At 44.4% G+C, this 23,593-nt stretch overlaps 1 protein-coding gene and 1 long non-coding RNA gene across 2 annotated transcripts in view; one reads left to right on the top strand and one right to left on the bottom strand.

The window, feature by feature from the left end:
* LOC130368683 (uncharacterized) overlaps positions 1-3,079 on the top strand; it is a 75,352-nt gene extending 72,273 nt beyond the window's left edge. The window contains exons 2-3 of the long non-coding RNA XR_008892535.1: positions 839-951; positions 2,122-3,079. This is a non-coding gene — a long non-coding RNA (uncharacterized LOC130368683). The remainder of the gene's footprint in view (positions 1-838; positions 952-2,121) is intronic.
* The window catches only part of LOC130368678 (nuclear receptor ROR-alpha), a 442,969-nt gene that overhangs the window by 288,372 nt on the left and 131,004 nt on the right, over positions 1-23,593 (bottom strand). The window lies entirely within an intron of this gene.

Genomic DNA, 23,593 nt, shown 5'->3' with positions numbered 1-23,593 from the left:
ACCTTTTGTAAGATGTTTTTTTTAAATTTTTGAATATGTTATAAAGGAGACAGCTCATGAAAATCCCACCACTAGGGGTCCCCATAACTACTGGGACACTAACCAGTCCTGCAGCAGCATCATCATGCTTGTCCAGGAGTCATGGGCAAGAGATGACTCATGGTCAAGGCTGAATCAGCAGACTCACCAATCACCTCCCTCCACCACAAGGGAGAGACACGCCCTCTTCCCCTGAGAGGATTTCTAACACTGTGAGCTAATGAAAAGAGTTTTTTTTATGAAATAAATATAGATTATAGAGGCATCAAATTTTGATGTACAGGCATACAAATTAGATGTACTTGGTCAGGATTAGGTACTGAGTAACATTATTATAACTTTTTGTTGTTGGATCTGACAGGTAAGCTATAAGTTGCCCACATCTATGTGCCATAATGGTCTGTTTGTATAAAGCCAGCCCCTCTGCCAACAGTTGTGGTAGGTATAGGTATGATAATAAAAGCTGGTTAGGAAAAAGTGTCATTATGCAAAGAAAAAGAAAAAAAAAACATTTAAGAATAACCTTCTCTATAGACTAATGGTATATGGAAGATGTTGGCTAGAGTTTCTATACCTATACATTGCCAGACATTTCAATACTGTACGATACGTACTATAGTGTATTAAAAGTAAAATAAATCTTTTTTGATGTTATTATAGTTGGTGTTTCACTATAGAAAAGCTTGATGCTCATATAATACTGCATGCGACACAAACAACCTACCATAAGATTAGAGGCATATGACTATGTCCCCTGATCTTTCTGTGCCTAGGATGACATCTGCTTTCTATTTATTAGGTATTGTTCTTGGCTGTCAAATTTTTACTGTTCCATTCTGATCTCTCAGCAAATATTTGGACAATGGGACTGCTTTAGAGAAGAAGTTGGGGGAGTGAAAGTTGCACGACAGGGTGAGACATGCACATTGAAATAATTTTGTAAGGTTATTCAAAAACTGTATGTGAAATAAAAAAAAAAAAGTTACAGCTATTTTTCTATGTTACAGAAATGATTAGCAGAACATGTCCATAGTAACATGGAAACCAGTGCAGCCTACACATGTAGATAACTAAATTCACTCTAAACATCAACATGGTTAAAGAGCTTGGTCCACCATTAGAATTAAAGGGGTACTCCACTGGCCAGCGTTCGGAAGTAAATGTTCCAAATGCTGTTTTCGCGCTGCAGGGGTCGGCCACGCCCCTCGTGACATCATGGCCATGCCCTCTCAATGCAAGTCTATGGGAGGGGGCTCGATGGCCGTCACGCCCCCTCCCATAGACTTGCATTAAGGGGAAGTGGCCAACCCCCGCAGAGCGAAAACAGTGTTCGGAACATTTACTTCGGAATGCTGGCCAGTGGAGTACCCCTTTAATTTCCTATGCACAGGATAAGGGAAAGTATCTGATCACGGGTGGTCTTACTTCTGGGACCCCTTGTGGATCTGGAAAAGGGGGACCTGAGTCTCTGGTCAAATGAATAGCAGTCACAAGTCCCCACTGCTCCATTCTTTCTCTATTGGAGCCACCGGAGAAAGCAAAGCACTGTGCTTGGCTACCTCTAGCAGTTCACAAAGATAATGAATGGAGCACAGTAAGCATGCATGACTGCCTCTCAATTCTGACAGAAGACTTGGGTTTTGGTTTTCAAGATCACCGGGGTTGTCAGCAGTCAGAATATCCTATAGAGAGGGGATTTTGAGTGATGGCATAACCTCTTTAAATATTAATAATTGATGGAAATCTGCACCCAATGCAAGTAAGTGAGGTTTCTGCAGCCCAAATCACATGCATTAAATATTTGCCATGTGGATTTAAGTGTGCAGCAAAAATATGACGTGACTTACTTGCTTTGAATTCCATGCAAAAAAGCTATGCACAGATCCACAGCAGTACATGTTCAATATCTGCAGGAATCTGAGGGTCAGTCTGGGATTTCTGCCATCAGATTATTATCCAACGTGTGAAAATATCCTTAAATGGGCACTGTCAGATTCAAAAACTTTTTATATGTTCTACATTTTGGCAAAACATTAACCTTTCTAATATACTTCATCAGAAACTTTTATTTCCTTTTTATAGAAAGCATGGCTTATAAAATCATGGCTTTGTCCAAGCTGAAGCACAAGCATGAACAAAGTCCAATACGTGAGAAGAATCTACCGCTGTATGCTGGTCTTTAGGACTTGATCAAAATGTCAGATTCTGCTCTGATAAACCAAGAATTACCAATAATGGAATATTTGTAGAATTGTATGCCATAGGTGGCTCTTCCTTTTAAACACACTGTTAAAGATCTTCTTTGCTGTCAGAAGCTCAGCTAGATAAGCCGCGCCCTCACAGAAAACTTTTGAAGCATGAACATTTACAGATCCATGTATAAGTTAAGGCAAGGACTTTAAGTTACTCTTACAGGTTTAATGATACTAAAAAAACAGCTAAGCAATGATATGTTTGTGATGTCCCTGTACAGGACATGGTCGGGGCTTCCCTGCAAAGTCTCTCCCTGTTGGTTTTATTAAGGTGTGTGTGTCAGTTTAATACCTAGACAGTATCCTTGTGTATAAGTAGTATTAAGGACCTGTGGGAGGTCTCAAGGACCTGTGTGTAAGTCTGTCACATGTTATGTTATGCAATCACATTATTCGTTGTCACATGTTCTCCCAGAGAGCACCAGCTTAACCTATGACCCGCAGCTTCACCCATGGGCTTAAGTCCAGCCCCCCACTATATAAAGGGGCGGCCATTACAATTCACGCTCTTGTACCATCAGTCTTTACTGAGACAGCCACCACCAGAGATCTCAGTGCAAGTGATAAGCATCTGCAAGACCCCAAAAGCTACAGTCATTCCAGTAAGTCTCAAGTCTATGTCTACTGTCACTGAAACTAGTCAAGTCCTGCACATAGTCAAGTCAAGTCTAATTTCAAGTCAAGTTAACAACAAGTATATTGGTCCAGCAAGCTGCGAGGTCCTCTGGGTCCTGGCCACCTCTCTGTGAATTCTGGCCTTAGCTGTGAAGATAATTACAACTGTCTTCTCCTCAGTAAAGCCTCCATTTGACTATAACTGTTTGCGGACTCTCATTTTACTTCTAGCAATTGGGATAGCGGCGTGCGTTGTTCCAGAACCCGAAAACCACTGGCGTCACGAACACTAGGGGTTAATACCATCTGATCCCACCACTCTACTGCTACACATGTAGTCCCACCATTTCACCCGGTGGTCCACCACATTTTACTCCAGACCCCTTCCTTTATTGAGACCACAGAGCCCAACATTATCACACTTTTCCTGTATACACAGTATGTTGGTCAGTTTATTTTAGTTTAGTTGTTTTCCTTTTTTTTAAATCCATGTGGGAGTGGGTCCAAAACACAGAAAACGGTGCAAATCATTACATTATAGTTTTCCCTGTATAAGATACAGGACATGCTCTGCGGCACAGTTCCGAGGTACAACGTCCAGCGAATTACGTGCATCATCCCTATTATTTAGAAGAAGGGCTTGTGCATGAAACTCTCTAAGCGTCGTATGGTTGCCTCGAGCTCTGTACCAGCCACAGTGGACTGCATCTCCCCATGCTGGGATAAAGATTGCACAAGTCAGAAACTTTGGATGGCACATTTATGGAATGACACAAACTCCAATTGGCCATATAGTGGAAAAATTCCATCCTACTGAAAATAGGACAGATCATCATTGGATAATCGATAAACCTTCTAAATTAAAGGGGTTATCCACCATAAGGTGATTTTAGTCCGTACCTGGCAGGCAGTAATGGACATGCTTAGGAAGGATCTGCGCTTGTCTTGGGGATAAATGGCTATGTTGTGAGATTACCATAACACTGTGGCTTTCTGTTTGTGAACTAGTATTTCCTGTTTGACTTTTCTTTTTTTGACTACAAATCCCACAATGCCATCTTCCTCCCTCCCACACATCAGCCACCCCACCCATTGAAACATAAATGAGCTGCATCCCTTCAAAAGACCTGTGGTTTTCAATCAGGGCACCTACAGCTGTTGCATTAGTTGCAGATTGATCTCTCTCCCACCAAGCGATCCCTCCACCCATTGAAGCAGACAGGCTCCCTGTCATCAGCTGACTAGTGAGTCAGGTCTCGGCTGCATTGCAAGCTGGAAAAAATCAGAGACAGCGATCATTTTGTATGCTGGGAAAAATAAATATTGGAGTAAAAATCACAGAAGAATTGTGAGAAAACCATCACACACAGGTACAGACACTATATTATGAACTACACTAACTTTACAGCCCCTGTAGCATAGTCAAATAAAAAAAAAATCCTGGAATACCCCTTTAATAGCAGTAACCCTGCATAATGTGTTTGTCTAGAAATATGTGTAACTCTTTTTAAAATAAAGCCTTTCCTGGCATAACCAATTCCCTTAGAAGCATATTAAATACGTTTACAATTTGGACAATAAAGTAATGGATTCATATTTTGAGATAGATCTGCAGTGACCATGTGTTCATTGATCCTTACAGAGGCCAGTTGGAAGAGGATCCAACTAGAAAGCACATGGACCTTAAATGTAAAATCCACAGCATTGAAAAAACATGTGTTGATCTATGGCCCTTTTTGTCGTAAAAATGACCTCCCCACAGATGTTGTTGTACACATAGAGACTTCAGGTTTGTTGAGCCAAATAGATGTTCTGTGCTGTCACCTTGTATATTAAGTGGCGTTCATAAAATTTTCACCCCAAGGCGACAGATACAAAGTGTAACGTTATCTGGAAAAGAACAATTCCTTTCATCCAAAATCAACGACAGAAACCCGGGACTTGTTTAATGGCCGCCCACTCCACTTGGATTTAGATTACAAGGCTTTACATGTAAGAATTTGAAACGAGAAGAATTAACCTTTCACTCAAAGGTTCTCACAGACGGTCTGGAAGAACAGAGTGATCCCTGGAGTGACGCTTCTGTCGGAGAATACTTCAAAGGCCCGAGTTTGCCGTCTGTCTCTGCCGGTAGGAGAGAAGATGGTCTGATCTTTCAGATAGAACTGAAAGAGGAGGGAGAGGGGGAGAGCACCCTTCATAATACATGATCTCTATCTCTAATGTTATTTCCCTTCCCACAATCCATTTCACATCTCAGTTTAGGCATCACGGATGAATGAGCCTCACCTCTTACCGATGAACATGTTTATAGTATGAAGGAATAAAGCTTAGAAATGCCTTAACAGTACAATCCCAAAACCAGCTCTTCACAACTTTAGAAACTAAAACCAAGAGAAAATCTAAGGCACATTGAGTAGAATTCTTCATAGTGCTTGCCAAGTCGGTAACTAAACTTACATAACAACAGATTGCAATTGTACTGGGTTTACATCAATAGGGTCTGGGAAAGGCTGCGTGATGATGTCATAACCGCAACAGAAACTAAGGATGAAAACATGATCAGGTTGTGCTATGTAACTGCATCAGACACTAAGGATGAAAACATGATCAGGTTGTGCTATGTAACTGCATCAGACACTAAGGATGAAAACGTGATCAGGTTGTGCTATGTAACTGTATCACATCAGTTTCCCATAGAATGAAAGTGAAGAATTTTATTATCAGAAATTGCAATGCAATAAGAGATCTCGGTGACGAAGAAGGATATGTCAACATACAGCAGTTTTATACAGAAATGTCTGTATCTGTAAAATCCATTCCATACATTTTAATGGGTTTGTGTCTGCAGGATGTGTGTGGAACAGTTACAGAGCTTTCTGCCACGTGTGAGCATACTCTCACCATGTATATATACATCGTTGGCCACTATTGATACAGGAACTGGCTCTACCTTGGGCTCCATTCCTCTAGTTCTTGTGATCAGTAGACTCCCAACTGCCTCGTTGATCTCCATGAATATCGCTTTTTGAGTCAGACCACAAAGACTGGCAATGATCTGACTCCAAAATATAGAATAGGGTTGTGCAGCTCAACAGCGAGAGTTAAATTGTCAAAAAAGGGATTCTTGAGTCCTCAGCACACCACCTATTGCAAAATAGCTGTATGTTTGGTCTTTCCAGAAAAAAGGATTCACACACAAATATCATAAAACTAACCAATTTAATCTAAAATATATAGTGTAAAAACAATTGTGAATCCACAAACCGCAGGGCCCCTACGATTGTGTCTGTATAAAACAGCTCAATTATTCCTAAATATCACTTGATATCTCCATATACACAAGGTATCTTCTAATTTGTCTTACATTCACTGGCATGTAATACCCAGCGCTAATACATAACGGAACTGTGATACTGTCTGTGCAGGACTCTGCCACATACTTCCTTGCAGGATCCACAGTGAAATCCGTCATCATTTTTCTCCTATAGGACTGGCAACACTCAAATCTGAATCATCTCTGCATGACACATTGAATCATTGTTTGCAGGCTTTTGTCTTTTATTCCATTTCAGGATTCCATCCACTGTATTATTTCCAGGACTGTATAATTTGCAGGACCTTGCTGGTCATAGGACTAACAGAACACTTGTTGCTCAACCGGCATATGATCTAGCATATTCTCTGCTATTTTGGGGATTTATTATTATCCTTTATATAGTGAATGTAAGACAAATTAGAAGATACCTCATGTTTATGGAGATATCAAATGATATTTAGGAATAATTGAGCTGTTTTATACAGACACAAAAGTAGGGCCCTGCAGTTTGTGCATCCACAATGGTTTTTACACTATATATTTTAGATTAAAGGGGTTATCCACCATAAGGTAATTTTAGTACGCACCTGGCAGACAGTAAGGGACATGCTTAGGAAGGATCTGCGCTTGTCTTGGGGCTAAATGGCTATGTTGTGAGATTACCATAACACTGTGGCTATGCTCTTTGTGAACTTGTATTTTGTGTTTGACTTTTCTTTTTTTGACTACAAATCCCACGATTCAATTTCCCTCCCTCCTACACATTAGCCGATTGCCGGTTGCAGATTGATCCCTCCACCCATTGAAGCAGACAGGCTCCCTGTCATCAGCTGACTAGTGAGTCAGTTCTCGGCCACATTGCAAGCTGGGAAAAAATCTGAGACAACAGTCATTTTGTATGCTGTTAAAAATAAATATTGGGGTGAAAATCACTAAAGAATTTTGAGAAAATTATCACACACAGGTACAGACACTATATTATGAACTAAACTAACTGAACAGCCCCTGTAGCATAGTCAAATAAAAAAAATCCTGGAATACCCCTTTAAATTGGTTAGTTTTATTATGTTTGTGTGTGAATAATTTTTTCTGAAAAGACCAAACATCCAACATACAGCTATTTTGCAATAGGTGGTGTGCTGAGGACTGAAGAATCCCTTTTTTAAAACTTGTGCTAGCATGCTGTTCTGCATGGTCTTTATATTATTTGTTAATGGCTGCCTGGTTTTGTGGGTAAAACGTCTTTTCTATTCGGAAGAACGTTGTGTATGGCCTTATCTTAAAATCTGGATGATTTAGTAACTGTTTACAATTTAGCATCATATCTTTGGACTTTACATACATTTGGTACTAATCTTTCCTGACATAACATTCACACTGAGGTGACGCCTCCAAAACTCACTACACATATAGGGCAGCCGCCGTAAAGCCTTGTGTGTATGGTGTAGAGAAAAGAAAAAAAAAAGAAAAAAAATAATAAAAAAGACGGAGGCGCTCCTTGTGGAGTAAAATCACTATAATGTAGGGGGAGGGTAAGGGGAAGAATCACGGCTCACCCGACATAGTTGTGTAGCCCATACACAACAATGGTGATCGCGTAGAAAATGATCCGGGTCTGCAGCCTTCCTGATATGAGACAAGGGTGAACAGGGCGGGCTTCTAGTTCAGGAATTCATCGGCGCTGACCGGGAGAAGGACATCAGACAGGTAAGATACCTTGACAGAGGATTTTATTGTGGATAAGTGTCACGATGCCGGCTGGCAGGTAGTGGATCCTCTGTGCCAGAGAGGGATTGGCGTGGACCGTGCTAGTGGATCGGTTCTAAGTCACTACTGGTTTTCACCAGAGCCCGCCGCAAAGCGGGATGGTCTTGCTGCGGCGGTAGTGACCAGGTCGTATCCACTAGCAACGGCTCAACCTCTCTGACTGCTGAAGATAGGCGCGGTACAAGGGAGTAGACAGAAGCAAGGTCGGACGTAGCAGAAGGTCGGGGCAGGCAGCAAGGATCGTAGTCGGGGGCAACGGCAGGAGGTCTGGAACACAGGCTAGGAACACACAAGGAAACGCTTTCACTGGCACAATGGCAACAAGATCCGGCAAGGAAGTGCATGGGAGGAGGTCAGATAAAGGCAGGGAGCAGATGGAAGCCAATCAAGCTAATTGGGCCAGGCACCAATCATTGGTGCACTGGCCCTTTAAGTCTCAGGGAGCTGGCGCGCGCGCGCCCTAAAGAGCGGAGCCGCGCGCGCCAGCACATGACAGCAGGGGACGGGAACGGGTAAGTGACCTGGGATGCGATTCGCGAGCGGGCGCGTCCCGCTGTGCGAATCGCATCCCCAACGGCCATGACAGTGCAGCGCTCCCGGTCAGCGGGACCGACCGGGGAGCTGCAGGGAGAAAGACGCCGTGAGCGCTCCGGGGAGGAGCGGGGACCCGGAGCGCTAGGCGTAACAGTACCCCCCCCCTTAGGTCTCCCCTTTTTTTTGTCCGGTGACTGCCTCCCCTGGGATGAGGACACCGGGAAGGAATGGATGGTTTCCTCAATGGCAGGCAGTACAGCAGGAGTGGGAATGGGGAGGGAGGGCAGAGGTCGAGGCCTGGCACGGGGCAGTGTGACACCAGGACGAGGGCCATGAGGAGGCACCGAGGCTTGCCTGAGTGGACTGGGAGGGGGGGAGAGGCATTTTCTGTGGCAGGCAGAGTCCCTAACGACCTTAGGGAGACCGGATACAGGAGGAACCACAGGGTCACGGCAGGGAGTACTGGGAACCGGTTTAAGGCAGTCCTTGGAACAAGAGGGACCCCAACTCTTGATCTCCCCAGTGGACCAGTCCAGGGTTGGGGAATGGTGTAGAAGCCAGGGTAGTCCAAGGAGAACTTCAGAAGTGCAATTGGGGAGGACCAAAAACTCAATTTTCTCATGATGAGGTCCGATGCACATTAGGAGGGGCTTCGTGCGGAAACGCACGGTGCAATCCAACCTGGCTCCGTTGACCGCGGAAATGTGGAGTGGCTTGACAAGACGGGTCACCGGGATGCGGAATTTATTCGCCAAGGACTCCCGAATAAAATTCCCAGAGGCGCCAGAGTCCAGGCAGGCCACGGCTGAGAGGGAAGAGCTGGCTGAAGAAGAAATCCGTACAGGCACCGTGAGACGTGGAGAAGCAGACTTAGAGCCAAGAGACGCCACACCCACGTGAGCTGGGTGCGTGCGTACGTTTCCCAGGCGTGGAGGACGGATAGGGCAATCCACCAAGAAATGCTCGGTACTGGCACAGTACAGACAAAGATTCTCTTCCTTACGGCGATTCCTCTCTTCCAGGGTCAGGCGAGACCGATCCACTTGCATGGCTTCCTCGGCGGGAGGCCTAGGCGCAGATTGCAGTGGAGACTGTGGGAGAGGTGTCCAGAGATCTAAGTCTTTTTCCTGGCGGAGCTCTTGATGTCTCTCAGAAAAACGCATGTCAATGCGAGTGGCTAGATGAATGAGTTCATGCAGGTTAGCAGGAGTTTCTCGTGCGGCCAGAACATCTTTAATGTTGCTGGATAGGCCTTTTTTAAAGGTCGCGCAGAGGGCCTCATTATTCCAGGATAGTTCAGAAGCAAGAGTACGGAATTGTATGGCGTACTCGCCAACGGAAGAATTACCCTGGACCAGGTTCAGCAGGGCAGTCTCAGCAGAAGAGGCTCGGGCAGGTTCCTCAAAGACACTTCGAATTTCCGAGAAGAAGGAGTGTACAGAGGCAGTGACGGGGTCATTGCGGTCCCAGAGCAGTGTGGCCCATGACAGGGCTTTTCCAGACAGAAGGCTGACTACGAAAGCCACCTTAGACCTTTCAGTAGGAAACTGGTCCGACATCATCTTCATGTGCAGGGAACATTGCGAAAGAAAGCCACGGCAAAACTTAGAGTCCCCATTAAATTTGTCCGGCAAGGACAGGCGGAGGCTAGGAGTGGCCACTCGCTGCGGAAGGGGTGCAGGAGCTGGCGGAGGAGATGATTGCTGCTGAAGTTGTGACTGAAGTTGGTGCACAATGGTGGACATTTCCGACAGCTGGTGGGTTAGATGGGCGATCTGTCGGGATTGCTGAGCGACCACCGTGGTGATATCAGAGATATAAGGCAGAGGGACCTCAGCGGGATCCATGGCCGGATCTACTGTCACGATGCCGGCTGGCAGGTAGTGGATCCTCTGTGCCAGAGAGGGATTGGCGTGGACCGTGCTAGTGGATCGGTTCTAAGTCACTACTGGTTTTCACCAGAGCCCGCCGCAAAGCGGGATGGTCTTGCTGCGGCGGTAGTGACCAGGTCGTATCCACTAGCAACGGCTCAACCTCTCTGACTGCTGAAGATAGGCGCGGTACAAGGGAGTAGACAGAAGCAAGGTCGGACGTAGCAGAAGGTCGGGGCAGGCAGCAAGGATCGTAGTCGGGGGCAACGGCAGGAGGTCTGGAACACAGGCTAGGAACACACAAGGAAACGCTTTCACTGGCACAATGGCAACAAGATCCGGCAAGGAAGTGCATGGGAGGAGGTCAGATAAAGGCAGGGAGCAGATGGAAGCCAATCAAGCTAATTGGGCCAGGCACCAATCATTGGTGCACTGGCCCTTTAAGTCTCAGGGAGCTGGCGCGCGCGCGCCCTAGAGAGCGGAGCCGCGCGCGCCAGCACATGACAGCAGGGGACGGGAACGGGTAAGTGACCTGGGATGCGATTCGCGAGCGGGCGCGTCCCGCTGTGCGAATCGCATCCCCAACGGCCATGACAGTGCAGCGCTCCCGGTCAGCGGGACCGACCGGGGAGCTGCAGGGAGAAAGACGCCGTGAGCGCTCCGGGGAGGAGCGGGGACCCGGAGCGCTAGGCGTAACAATAAGGCAACGCGTTTCACCACGCATGCGTGGCTTCATCAGGCATGATGACCTGATGAAGCCACGCATGCGTGGTGAAACGCGTTGCATTATCCACAATAAAATCCTCTGTCAAGGTATCCTACCTGTCTGATGTCCTTCTCCCAGTCAGCGCCGATGAATTCCTGAACTAGAAGCCCGCCCTGTTCACCATTGTGTGTATGGTGAGCCAGGAATACGCAGCGTACTTCCCGCTGCTGAAGTTATACACATTATACAATCTCCACTTCAAAGAGTGACTAACATTCTTATTGTGAAGATAAAAGTTTATTGTTCTTGTGGTTCTGTTGTCTTACGAGGCTGGGTGTCCTACAGACTTTCAATGTGAAACCATAGCTCTGTCATTGTAGTCATGCGTCTATTTTTGTTCCCACAGTGGAATTTTTAAATGTAATTCTTTTCCATAAACATTCTGAGGCGATACATTGAATAATGCCTGCAAAAAGAAAATCCTTAAATCAGATACCACTGCTTGAATTGAACCCTTCTTTAATGCCAGGAACAATCCAGTGTCCAAACGTGCACAAGAAGCAAATGCTGGCAATGGTCATGCAACACATTGAGCTGCCAAACGTGGCTTTAATATTTGAACATATTCATGCTATATGCGGCAGCCTGGCAAACTGAGATGCCTGTTTTGGAAGTGTTATCTTTTTGTGCATTATTTTGGCAGTTTTCTTTCAGGAAGGGATAGACTGGCAAGATGATGACATAGATTGGGTCCAAAATATTCTTCTAAGTTTAAGAAAAACTTTCAGACACTTGTGGAACTAGAATTAAACTATTTTTGCTTTAGAGTTTGATGGGGAGCATACATTTAAACCTGAATATAGACATGAAGGTTTTTTGATTTTTTTTTTTTGTCTTTGTAGCGCACTAGTGTGTGCCAGGCACAGCTTGTTGGCATTTGTCAAGATGCCTGCAACTTTTGATAAATGCTGGCTAATATTTATATGCGACTTTTGGGTGGCCAGGGTTGCACAGATTTGATAAACATGGAGTGCACTTCTTAGTCAGCCCAGCATGGCTTCCTGCGCCTGGTCCAGGATGAAGCAGCCATTGCGCAAAACTCATAAATCAGTGCATAAACTATGTACCTAGGAAACAATGCCTAAACCATACCCACAAAACTCCCACTAGATTCGCCAGTGCAGAAAGCCCTATACAACAACAAAAGTCACATCATAAATATTACACATGCTGTGCAACATGACTTCACAAATATATATGCCGAATGTTACCTGACTGTCCATATGCCATACTAGAACTCATATAATACCTACACAGAGCGCTCCTTTGTGTAGATTCCTTAATAAGGTGAGTGTGTTAAAATAATATTACAATTACTCACTTAGTAGAGTTGTGCAGTCGGGACCCCATGGGTTCCGACTGCCATCAGCAGCCAGGATCCTGGTTTAATATCGGGCATTAACCCTTTAGACAGCGTCTAAAGTGAAAGTAACTATATCCCGGCAGCTCAGCGGAGCTGATTGGGACTATTGCAACAGAATCACGATGTCCTAATCAGCTTACTGAGCAACAGGAGGGTCCTCACCCGCGTCCTGGTCCTCTGATCAGCGATCTACTGCTCCAAACCTGAGCAGGCAGGAGCAGCAGAGCACCGAGAACACTGATCAATGCTATGCTAAGGCATAGCATTGATCAGTGTATGCAATCAAAAGACTGCATGTTATAGCCCCCCCTGGGGGGCCAAAAAAAAAAAGTAAAAAGTGTAAAAAAAAAAACAACAACTTGGCTCTTTTCACTTTAATGGAACTGAGCTGCAATACCATATACAGATGTGGTGCTGTTTTTTATTTATTTATTTTTTAAAGAAATCAGCTCTGTTATTCTAAACCTGGAAGACCCCTATAAAGAATGTATATACTGGAGACCAGATGGATATTTCTACCATTGCAATCATTGTGAGTTCCCTCCTGGTCAGAGTCATTTTGCATAACAAAGTGTGCTAGAAAGCAATAGCTATTGGTAACTGATATTACAAATAGAAAGCTTTCATTACTGTCCCTGATGTGTAAATGGTCATTTAATAAGATTGGTCTGAAATCTGTGTTTGTCATCCCTGCCTTACCCCAATATGAATTCAATAAACAATTCCTGCATGTTATCTCCTACCCTTTGGCACATATCGTCTATTGCCTACAACTGTATAAAGGTTCTATACAACCTTTGTTTTTGTACAGAGGTGTAATACAGGGTTACAGTCTATGGAGCTACACTGTACACACTATTTGCCTTCAATTTTCATACAGAAGCATCTAAAAAAAAATTCCACTGGATTCCAAATGAATTGTGATTTACATTAGTGTATAAATGCCCAGTGCATGGTCAATGTAATAAACACTGTAGAGTTTGCTGGGACATGTCCATATAACTAATAACACTACAATACTCATTTTGTTCTAACAAGAGGGATCTTCTATTTTTTTCAGGCTGTTCTACAATTAACCATTTTGCGTGATTAGATTGTAATCTATTATGAACAAACGAACAAGACAAGATATGGAATAAGTATATAGCAGAAACCAGGAGATGCAGGGGATGAACAGATGAACTGAATGTAAAACATTAAACAGGTCAGGAAACATTGAACACTGTTCACACTGGACACTGGACAAAGCACAACTAGACTCCCCACCCCAAACATGGAGGGACATCAATACAAACACCAAATAGACTTCTAGCCAGTGGGCATACTCCACCGTGTGAACAATAGACTGAGAAGCAGATGAGTCTGAACAGACTCCACAAAAGCCAAACTTCAAAACATGGAGGAATAAAGGTCAGGATACCAAACAGGAATATTACAAAACCAAACTCCATAACATGGAGGAATATGGGTACAAGCAAAACTCACAGTGTGAACACAAATTAAGATATAACAAGGTACTAAAATCTGACAGATGAACTAACCTCTTAACGATCATGGACATAAATGTACGTCCTGGTGCGGTGGTACTTAGCGCACCAAGATGTACATTTACGTCCTGTGTGCATTACGGTTTGGGCACTCGGGCTTAAAAAGGTTCGTCATCGCTGCAATAGATAGTCTCCTATGGGGAAATAAAAAGTGTAAAAATAAAAAAGTGTAAAAATGTAAAAATAAAAAGTAAAAAAAAGGGAAAAATTCCCTCCCCCAATAAAAATTGTCCGTTTTTCCCATTCTACCCCCAAAAACTAAAAAAAAAGTCCGAAAATGCTGCTTTTTTCACATTTTATTCGCAAAAAAATTCTTAAAAAATGATCTAAAAGTTTTATATAAGCAAATGTGGTATCAATAAAAAGTACAGATGACGGCGCAAAAAAATTGCCCTCATACCGCCCTATATACGGAAAAATGAAAAAGTTATAGGTGGTCAAAATAGGGCAATTTTAGATTACTGATTTTGTACAAAAAGTTTTAGATTTTTTTTTTAAGCGGTACAAAAATATAAAAGTATCTAGCCATGCCTATCATTTTGATTGTATTGACCCAGAGAATAAAGAACACATGTCATTTTTACCGTAAAGTATACAGTGTGAAGAATAAACCCTCCAAAATGTGCAAAATTGTGGTTTTCATTTACATTTCCTCCCTAAAAAAATTTTTTTTTGGGTTCACCATACATTTTATGGTAAAATGAGGTTTCATTACAAAGTACAATTGGTCACACAAAAAACAAGCTCTTATATGGGTATGTAGATGGAAATATAAAAGAGTTATGGATTTTAGAAGGCAGGAGGAAAAAACAAAAACCCAAAAATAACATTGGCCTGGTCCTTAAGGTTAAAATGGTCTTGGTCCTTATGGGGTTAAACCAAGCAGACTAAAATCGATATCATAACAGGAATCAAACCATAGTTAAAACTCAGATATTAACAAACAGACTAAACCAGCCCAGAGTTCAGCAGAGCTTGGGTTTAAATAGCTTAGCCAGGGAGAATAGCACAGAAAACATATTATTCATAAGAAAAAGTCTGAACAGGGCCTAAAATGGCAAAAATGCAAAAACACAAAAACGGACATTACAGCTATTCTGTCAATAACAATTATCTATGTACATGGTTGAACATGTGTAAAGCGAAAATATTCTAAAACTGAGCAAGCCTGCAAGGTAGTCCTTCTGGCAGCAATAGGATTAGAGAGGAGATAGTACAATCCCTATTCCCTGTTTTCACTGATACACAGACAGATTGTACTGTTTGATTTGATCCTTGCAGTGTCTGGGATACCAGGCTGTTCATTTCCTGCATATGCCTTGTTCAGTGAAACAGCAAAACTGCCAAGAACTGAGAGCCAAGTGAGAAACTCAAGTCGCTAATGAGATGGGGCCTGGCGGCAGCACGTCCTCTCCTTCACATGCCTCCTCTCCCAGCCTCACCACCTCTTTTACCTACTTTCTCCATATTTCTAAATTACGGAGACTTGTGATTTAATCCCTTATATCAGTAAACGCTCCAGTCTATCTAAGCATCTTTATCAGATGAAAAACTCTGCTATTTATCTGTTGTCATATAGTCATATTTATTATGGCTACATTGTGAGGCTCTCTGTAGCCATAGGAAAGATAAAACAACCAAGGCAAACTACTACTTGTACAACAATGAGAACAGGTGAGTGTCCGGCACTTCTAGACCCTATAAACGTGTCTTATTAGCGGGGGATGTGTTGAGGAATCCTAATGAACGTCTGTGGTGCTGGCATTAGAATGTAGCTTGTGCAAAAATAATACAGAGATAGAGACAGTAACGAAGCCGCACTAACCGGTCGTGTTCAACTTCCTTTATTGAAGATACAGCAGCGGGTGTAGCGGTCAAAGATGCGGGGGTACCTCCGTGGGACGGATGGTATCCATTTCATGTGTTCTGCACACTTCGTTTGCCGATGCTCGGCCCACGAAGTTGCCCCCGAGTCTTTGACCGATACACCCGCTGATGTATCTTCAGTAAAGGAATTTGAACATGACCGGTGAGTGCTACTTAGTTACTGTCTCTATCTCCATATTTTTACTACTTTTACTCTCCTTGCTTATAGTAACTAGGTGATGTCATGGTTCATGACTAGGCGGGATATTACAAGTTGTAGTTGTATGATCGTTTTTCGATACAGTAGACGGCTTATCTGTGCAGTTACCGTATTTTTCGCCCTATAGGATGCACCGGCATATAAGACGCACCCAATTTATAGGTGCAAAATCTAAAAAAAATAAGATTTTGAACCCAATAGTGGTCTTCAACCTGCGGACCTCCAGATGTTCGGGCATGCTTGGAGTTGTAGTTTTGCAAAATCTGGAGGTCCGCAGATTGAAGACCACTGCATAGGAGGTAATACTCACGTGTCCCCGCCGCTCCGGACCCGTCACCGCTGCCCTGGATGTCGCTCCATCGTTGTCGCCGTGTCCCCGTCGCTCCGAAACGTCTCTGCTGCCGGCCGGGTATCCACGCTCTCCGTCGCCGCCATCACGTCGTTACGCACGCCAACGCACGTATGCGACGACGTGATGACGAGGAAGGAGAGTGCCGGCCATACAGGGGATCCTGAACGGAGAAGACACCGAGGAGGCAGGTAAGGTCCCTCCCGGTGTCCTGTAAGCACTAATCCGGCTATTCAGTCGGGCTGTTCGGGACCGCCGTGGTGAAATCGTGGCGGTCCCGAACAGTCCGACTGAACAGCCGGGTTAGTGTCACTTTCCCTTCAGATGTGGTGGTCAGCTTTGATCGCCGTGTCTGAAGGGTTAATACAGGGCATCACCGCGATCGCAGGGACCGCCGCGATGGTGGTGTATTCACCGTATAAGACGCACCGACTTTTCCCCCCCAGTTTTGGGGAAGAAAAAGTGCATCTTATACGATGAAAAATACGATATATCTGTACGTATATACCATCAGGCTGTCTGTCTCCAAACGCTAAAGAAATATCCCATTCAAAACTGATGCAGATCGGGAAGAAGGCGTGCATGACACAGGGATATGATCTTGGAATCCCTTGTGCTATGCACTCCCCCCCTTACCCCCAGGCACAGTGTAAAAAACAATGCAAAAAAAGCATTACATCTACATCTAAAACTATACAGTTATATCAGAAGAATCACCTCCCACTGGTTTTAATGGTGAATGTTCAAAAATAAGTACTGTAAGAAAATAAACAGAAAGTGGATTTTTTGTGCAATTCCATATGGATGCTCACCCTGAAATCAATGGGAGATTTAAAAAACACATGGAAAAGCCACTTCAAAAACCCATCCCCATAACCACACAGAAGATGTTATTTTTTTTTTTTCCGGAGCATTTTGAACATAACTCTTCCACAGTGCATCAGACTTACCATATTTTTCGCCGTATAAGATGCACTTTTTCTTCCCCAAAACTGGGGGGAAAAAGTCATTGCGTCTTATACGGCGAATACAACCCTATCGCGTCAGTCCCTGCGGCCATCAACGGCCGGGACCCGCGGCTAATACAGGACATCACCGATCGCGGTGATGCCCTGTGTTAACCCTTCAGATGCGGCGATCAAAGCTGACCGCCGCGTCTGAAGGGAAAGTTACACTAACCCGGCTGTTCAGTCGGGCTGATTTCACCGCGGCGGTCCCAAACAGCCTGACTGAATAGCCGGGTTAGTGCTTACAGGACACCGGGAGGGACCTTACCTGCCTCCTCGGTGTCTTCTCCTTTCAGGGATCCCCTCTATGGCCGGCGCTCTCCTTCCTCGTCATCACGTCGTCGCGTACGTGCGTCGGCGTGCGTAATGACGGAGAGCGAGGATACCCGGCCGGCAGCAGAGACGTTCCGGAGCGAAGGGGACACGGCGACAGCGATGGAGCGACATCCAGGGCAGCGGTGACGGGTCCGGAGCAGCGGGGACACGTGACAACCTCCTATGCAGTGGTCTTCAATCTGCGGACCTCCAGATGTTGCAAAACTACAACTCCCAGCATGCCTGGACAGCCAACGGCTGTCCGGGCATGCTGGGAGTTGTAGTTTTGCAACATCTGGAGGTCCGCAGGTTGAAGACCACTATTGGGTTCAAAATCTTTATTTTTTTTAGATTTTGCACCTATAAATTGGGTGCGTCTTATACGCCGGTGCGTCCTATAGGGCGAAAAATACGGTACCCGGACTGTTCCTATAAGTAGTACTTTATGTCTTAATTACTATAGTGTATCTTATATTTTTAGTATTTTGTGGCTCTGACTCTTCCTATTGCAAACCTTTTAAAGTGATTTTACACAAAATATCATATCCTCTTGCTTTCACCATCTGGTATACAGGCACATGGTAAAATATTCTGGGGTTCTGGAAATGGTATTAATCAATGTTAATGTTTAATAAGATACTATGTTATCCATAATACAAACCACCTTCTAATTCACTATGCCTGACTGTCTGCTCAGCTTTAATAGATATCAAAATTGGACATTTTGTTCTTTCTTTATCTGAACTCTACAATAGATTATCTATGCAAACAATGGATACATGATAGCCTGTGTCTAAACTCACTGCTATATTTGTTCATATAAGGTTTGGATCTCAGACAAGTGTATATCTAAATCATTCATTTCCCTTCATCATGCCTTGCACATAAAAGACAATTAAATAATACAAGTACACACATTTTGTACGGGTTACAATGACTGTTCTGATATGTCCCCATTCGTAAAATTAAAGACAAAGCCGATGTTGAAAAAAAAAAAGGTAAAAGGTACAAATGGTTACAGGTTGGAAGTAATTAGTACTGATACGAGGAAAATAATAGTGTGACCCGCTAATCTGAGCATACGATACTATGACATCACAAATATATTACTCCTCACTATGAGGAGGCCAAGAGTTCTCATGGCTTTACAATTTTGTATTGTATAATTTCCATAGTGTTCAGCTTTAACCTTGTATACCTATCAGTTGTAAAAAATGAGACTATATAGTACAGTGACCCCTCGACCTACGATGGCCCCGACATACAATCATTTCAACATACAATGGCCTCTCAGAGGCCATCGCATGTTAAAGGCAGCATCAACATACGATGCTTTTGTATGTCGGGGCCATCGCATAAACTGCTATCCGGCAGCGCAGACTGCTTCAGCTGCCACCGGATAGCCGTTTATGGTGCCCCGTGTGGTCCGCTGACGATCACTTACCTGTCCCCGGGGCTCCGGCGCGTCCTCTTCGGGCTCCCCTGCATCGTCGGCGCTCTACATCATCGTCATCATGTCATTGCGCACGCCGTCCCGTCATCCAATAGGAGCAACGTGCGTGGCGACATGATGGCGGCGACGGAGAGCGAGGATGCCGGGGAAGCAGAGACCTTGCTGGAGCGTCGGGGACACCCTGGGGACGCGGCAACAGCGATGGAGGGCGACATCCAGGGCAACGGTGACGAGCGGTGACGGTCCGGAGCGGCGGGGACTGGTGAGTACAACCTCCAATAGCAGTGGTCTTCAACCTGCGGACCTCCAGATGTTGCAAAACTACAACTCCCAGCATGCCCGGACAGCCGTTGGCTGTCCGGGCATGCTGGGTGTTGTCGTTTTGCAACATCTGGAGGTCCGCAGGTTGTAGACCACTGTCCTATACTTTACATTGCACGGATCCCTCAACATACAATGGTTTCAACAAACGATGGTTCATTTGGAACGGATTACCATTGTATGTTGAGGGACCACTGTACTCAATACATTCGCTACTGTACCTAGTTATGTGTACTAGTCACACGTTCAGTATTTTTAAGCATTTAACAATACAGACTTTGATTTACAAGGAGGAAGTAAAGCCTTCAAAGATCTACTGAAGAGTCAGGAATTATGTGCTCACAATAACTGGAGTGTTAAGCCATAATCATTTTCGTGGAATGAGAGATGGAAAAAAGTAAGAAAAGTTCTAAACTTTGAATCCCAAATGTTACACACCAGCAATTAAAGGTGGCCATAGACATGAGACAAACGTCAGTTGAATCGGCTAACTTGGGGGAGTCATGCCTACTGTCTAAGGTGCAGGAGTGTATCCTAACTTGACCCTGTAGGCAGATGTTGGGTGAAAAAAGGGTTAGGGCTCTTTTTAGATGGCCGCCTGGAGGCAGCAGACGAGCTCCTTAACAAGGCCCAATCAACTGTGCAACTGGGCTACATGAATGATTGTGGCCAATTTAAATTCATTGTTATCGCCTGAAAATTCCCCGTTGTAACAAGCAGGTGTGTGGCCATACAAAAGATTTCATAACTGACAAACCAGACTTTCTTGTGCATTGGCTGATCGCTGGCCCTTTTACATGGGCCGATTATTGGGAATCAGTGATCCTAAAAATGGGTCCCACAATGTAGGCTGAACAAACAAGCACTGATCAGAGCGATTGACATGTGTTGTCTGCCTTCCATCTTAAAATGGCACATAGTATCCCCTACATTTCTTAACAAATTGTTTTAAATCAACGGGTCCCAGAAAGTTAAACAGATTTGTAAATTACTTCCATTTAAATATCTTAACCCTTCCAGTACTTTTAAGCTACTGTATGCTCCACAGGAAGTTATATTTCTTTCTGAAGTTTTTTTTCAGTCTGACCAAAGTGCTCTCTGCTGACACCTCTGTCCATGTCAGGAACTGTCCAGAGTAGAAGCAAATCCCAAAAGCAAACCTCTCCTACTCTGGAGAGTTCCTGATAGGGACAAAGGTGTCAGCAGAGAGCACTGTGGTCAGACAGAAATTAACTCCAGAAATAAATACAACTTCCTCTGGAGCATACAGCAGCTGATAAGTACTGGAAGGGTTAAAGGGTACCTTTCATCAAAAAAAACTTTTGATATATTATAGATTAATGTATGCAGAATAACTTTCCAATAGCATGTTATTAAAAAATATGCTTCTTTCTATTTAATTTTCCACTTTGAAAAAGTGACCACTAGGGGTCTCCCTACCAGTCCTTTTTTATAGATTTCAGACTCATGCAGGAGTCCTAAATCTCAGACTGTATCCGGAACACACACAAACTCACCACTGCTCACTACCAGGGAGCAATGTTGCACTTGTCTGTGTCCCGGATGCAGTCTGAGATTTAGGACTCCTGCATGAGTCTGAAATCTATAAAAAAAGAACTGGTAGGGAGACCCCTAGTGGTCACTTTTTCAAAGTGGGAAAGGTACCCTTTAAGATTTTTCCATAGAAGTAATTTACAAATCTGTTCATTTTCCATAGAACAAAGGCACTGAATTGCTCTATAATAGCACCATCAATAAAGCAGCAATGTTTCGACCAATATGTTTTTTTTCAAAGCCAAAAGTAATTAGGCATGATCCCCTATGTCTCCTACAATCCTTAGCATTCTGCCAATAAACATTATTTGGTGTTAAATAAAGAATCAATGGCAGCCTCCTGTGTTTACTGGAGAGTATTCCTTGTTTATTTTTTACAGTTCTTAGAACAATATTGCAGGTTAGGTTCGGTTCACATACAGTTGTCATGGTTTCTATTATGACGGCAGTGCTGAACACTACAAATGAGGGACACCAATGGTGAACAGTGGATCCCACTGACCAATAATGGAATCTGTTGAGTTCCGTTGTGGTGTCTGTTGTTTTGACAGGTAAAAGAGTGTTCCAAGCTGTGCCATTCTGCCCATCAAATCTGACGAAACTATAGATGTTGCCTCCAAACAGAGCCTTTGATGGTAGTGTGAACACCGCCTATTTGTCATTGTTGAGATTGGGTATTTTTCTCTGTAATACCATCATCCATAGAGCACATGGGTATTTGGTAAATTATAATATATTGGAGGGAAAAAGAGAGAAAAAATGAAATGCATTGAGTATGATGAAAGGAAGAAATGCATAAATAGCAGACATGATATGAGCCAAAAAGGATTGTCTCATGGCTAAAAACGTATTTGCTCCATTAGTTAACCTCTTCAGGACACAGGGCGTATGGATACGCCCTGCATTCTGAGTCCTTAAGGACCGAGGGCGTATCCATACGCCCGTGGGAAAATCCGGTCCCCACCGCTAGCCGGTTGGGGACCGGAGCCGGATGCCTGCTGAAATAATTCAGCAGGCACCCTGGCACATCGCCCAGGGGGGTCCTGAGACCCCCCCCCCCCCCATGTCGGCGATTGGAGAAAATCGCATGTCAATTCAGACATGCGATTTTCTCCAATTCCGGGCTGATCGGGTCTCTGGTGACCCGATCACCCGGAAAATAGGGCTGATCGGAGCTGTCAGCAACAGCCCCGATCAGCCTAAAGGATAGGAGTGAGGTCGCAAAGCTGCAATCTCCTCCTATCCCCTGGCATTAGTAAGAACGGATTTCTGACCAATGGCAGCGCAGGACAGGGGGTTGCCTGGATGTCGAAGGGATCTGGGAAGAAGATGGAGGCCGTACCTGCAGGAGAAGATGCCTGGGACCTGGGATCTTCGCTGGAGCCTGCTGGATCTTTGCTCAGGTAGGGAATCGACAGTGGGGGGGGGGGGGGGGATTGAAAGTGAAAGTAAAACGATCTTTACTCTTTACTGTGGCAACCACTAGGGGGGCCAAACTGCAACTGGGAGTTGTAGTTTTGCAACATCTGGAGGTCCGCAGAATGAAGACCACTGCAGGAGGAGGTAATACTCACGTGTCCCCGCCGCTCCGGACCCGTCACCGCTGCCCTGGATGTCGCTCCATCGCTGTCGCCGTGTCCCCGTCGCTCCGGAACGTCTCTTCTGCCGGCCGGGTATCCACGCTCTCCGTCGCCGTCATTACGTCGTTACGCACGCCGACGCACGTACGCGACGACGTGATGACGAGGAAGGAGCGCGCCGGCCATACAGGGGATCCCTGAACGGAGAAGTCACCAAGGAGGAGGTAAGGTCCCGAACAGCCCAACTGAACAGCCAGGTTAGTGTCACTTTCCCTTCAGACGCGGCGGTCAGCTTTGATCGCCGCGTCTGAAGGGTTAATGCAGGGCATCACCACGATACAGCGAAAAATACGGTATATAATTTACAAATCTGTTTAACTTTCTGGCACCAGTTGATTTAAAAAAAAAAAAATACGTTTTCCACGGGAGTACCCCTTTAATCTGGTATTCCCATCACCTATCTAGAGGTGTTTGCAGTTGGGGGGGGGGGGGGGGGGGAGGGATTGGAGGATCAAGGTTGATGACAAATTCCATTATACAGTTTACAGTTGACAGTAGACAGATTTGTATAAATACATACATAAAAGTTATTATGCTTAACTTTCTACAGCTATACGTAGAAACCTTTGTATAAATTCTTTTAAATTCTAAATTTATTTGCTTTTCTTTTTCTAATTTTACTTTGCCAAGTGCAATTTACTCTTATTAGTTTTGATGTTTACAAAGTCCTTCCATAGTGACTTTAGTGCAATGTGTGAGCTGCGCAGATGCTACTTAGCTTGGGTAACTGGACAGTCAAATATATGTCTAAAGTGTTGAGGCCTTTTGCGTTTTCTTACCTTACAGGTGTTTCTG

Source organism: Hyla sarda, chromosome 4 (genome assembly GCF_029499605.1).
Source record: "Hyla sarda isolate aHylSar1 chromosome 4, aHylSar1.hap1, whole genome shotgun sequence".
NCBI lineage: Eukaryota > Metazoa > Chordata > Amphibia > Anura > Hylidae > Hyla > Hyla sarda.
This window is presented reverse-complemented; position numbering and strand designations above follow the sequence as displayed.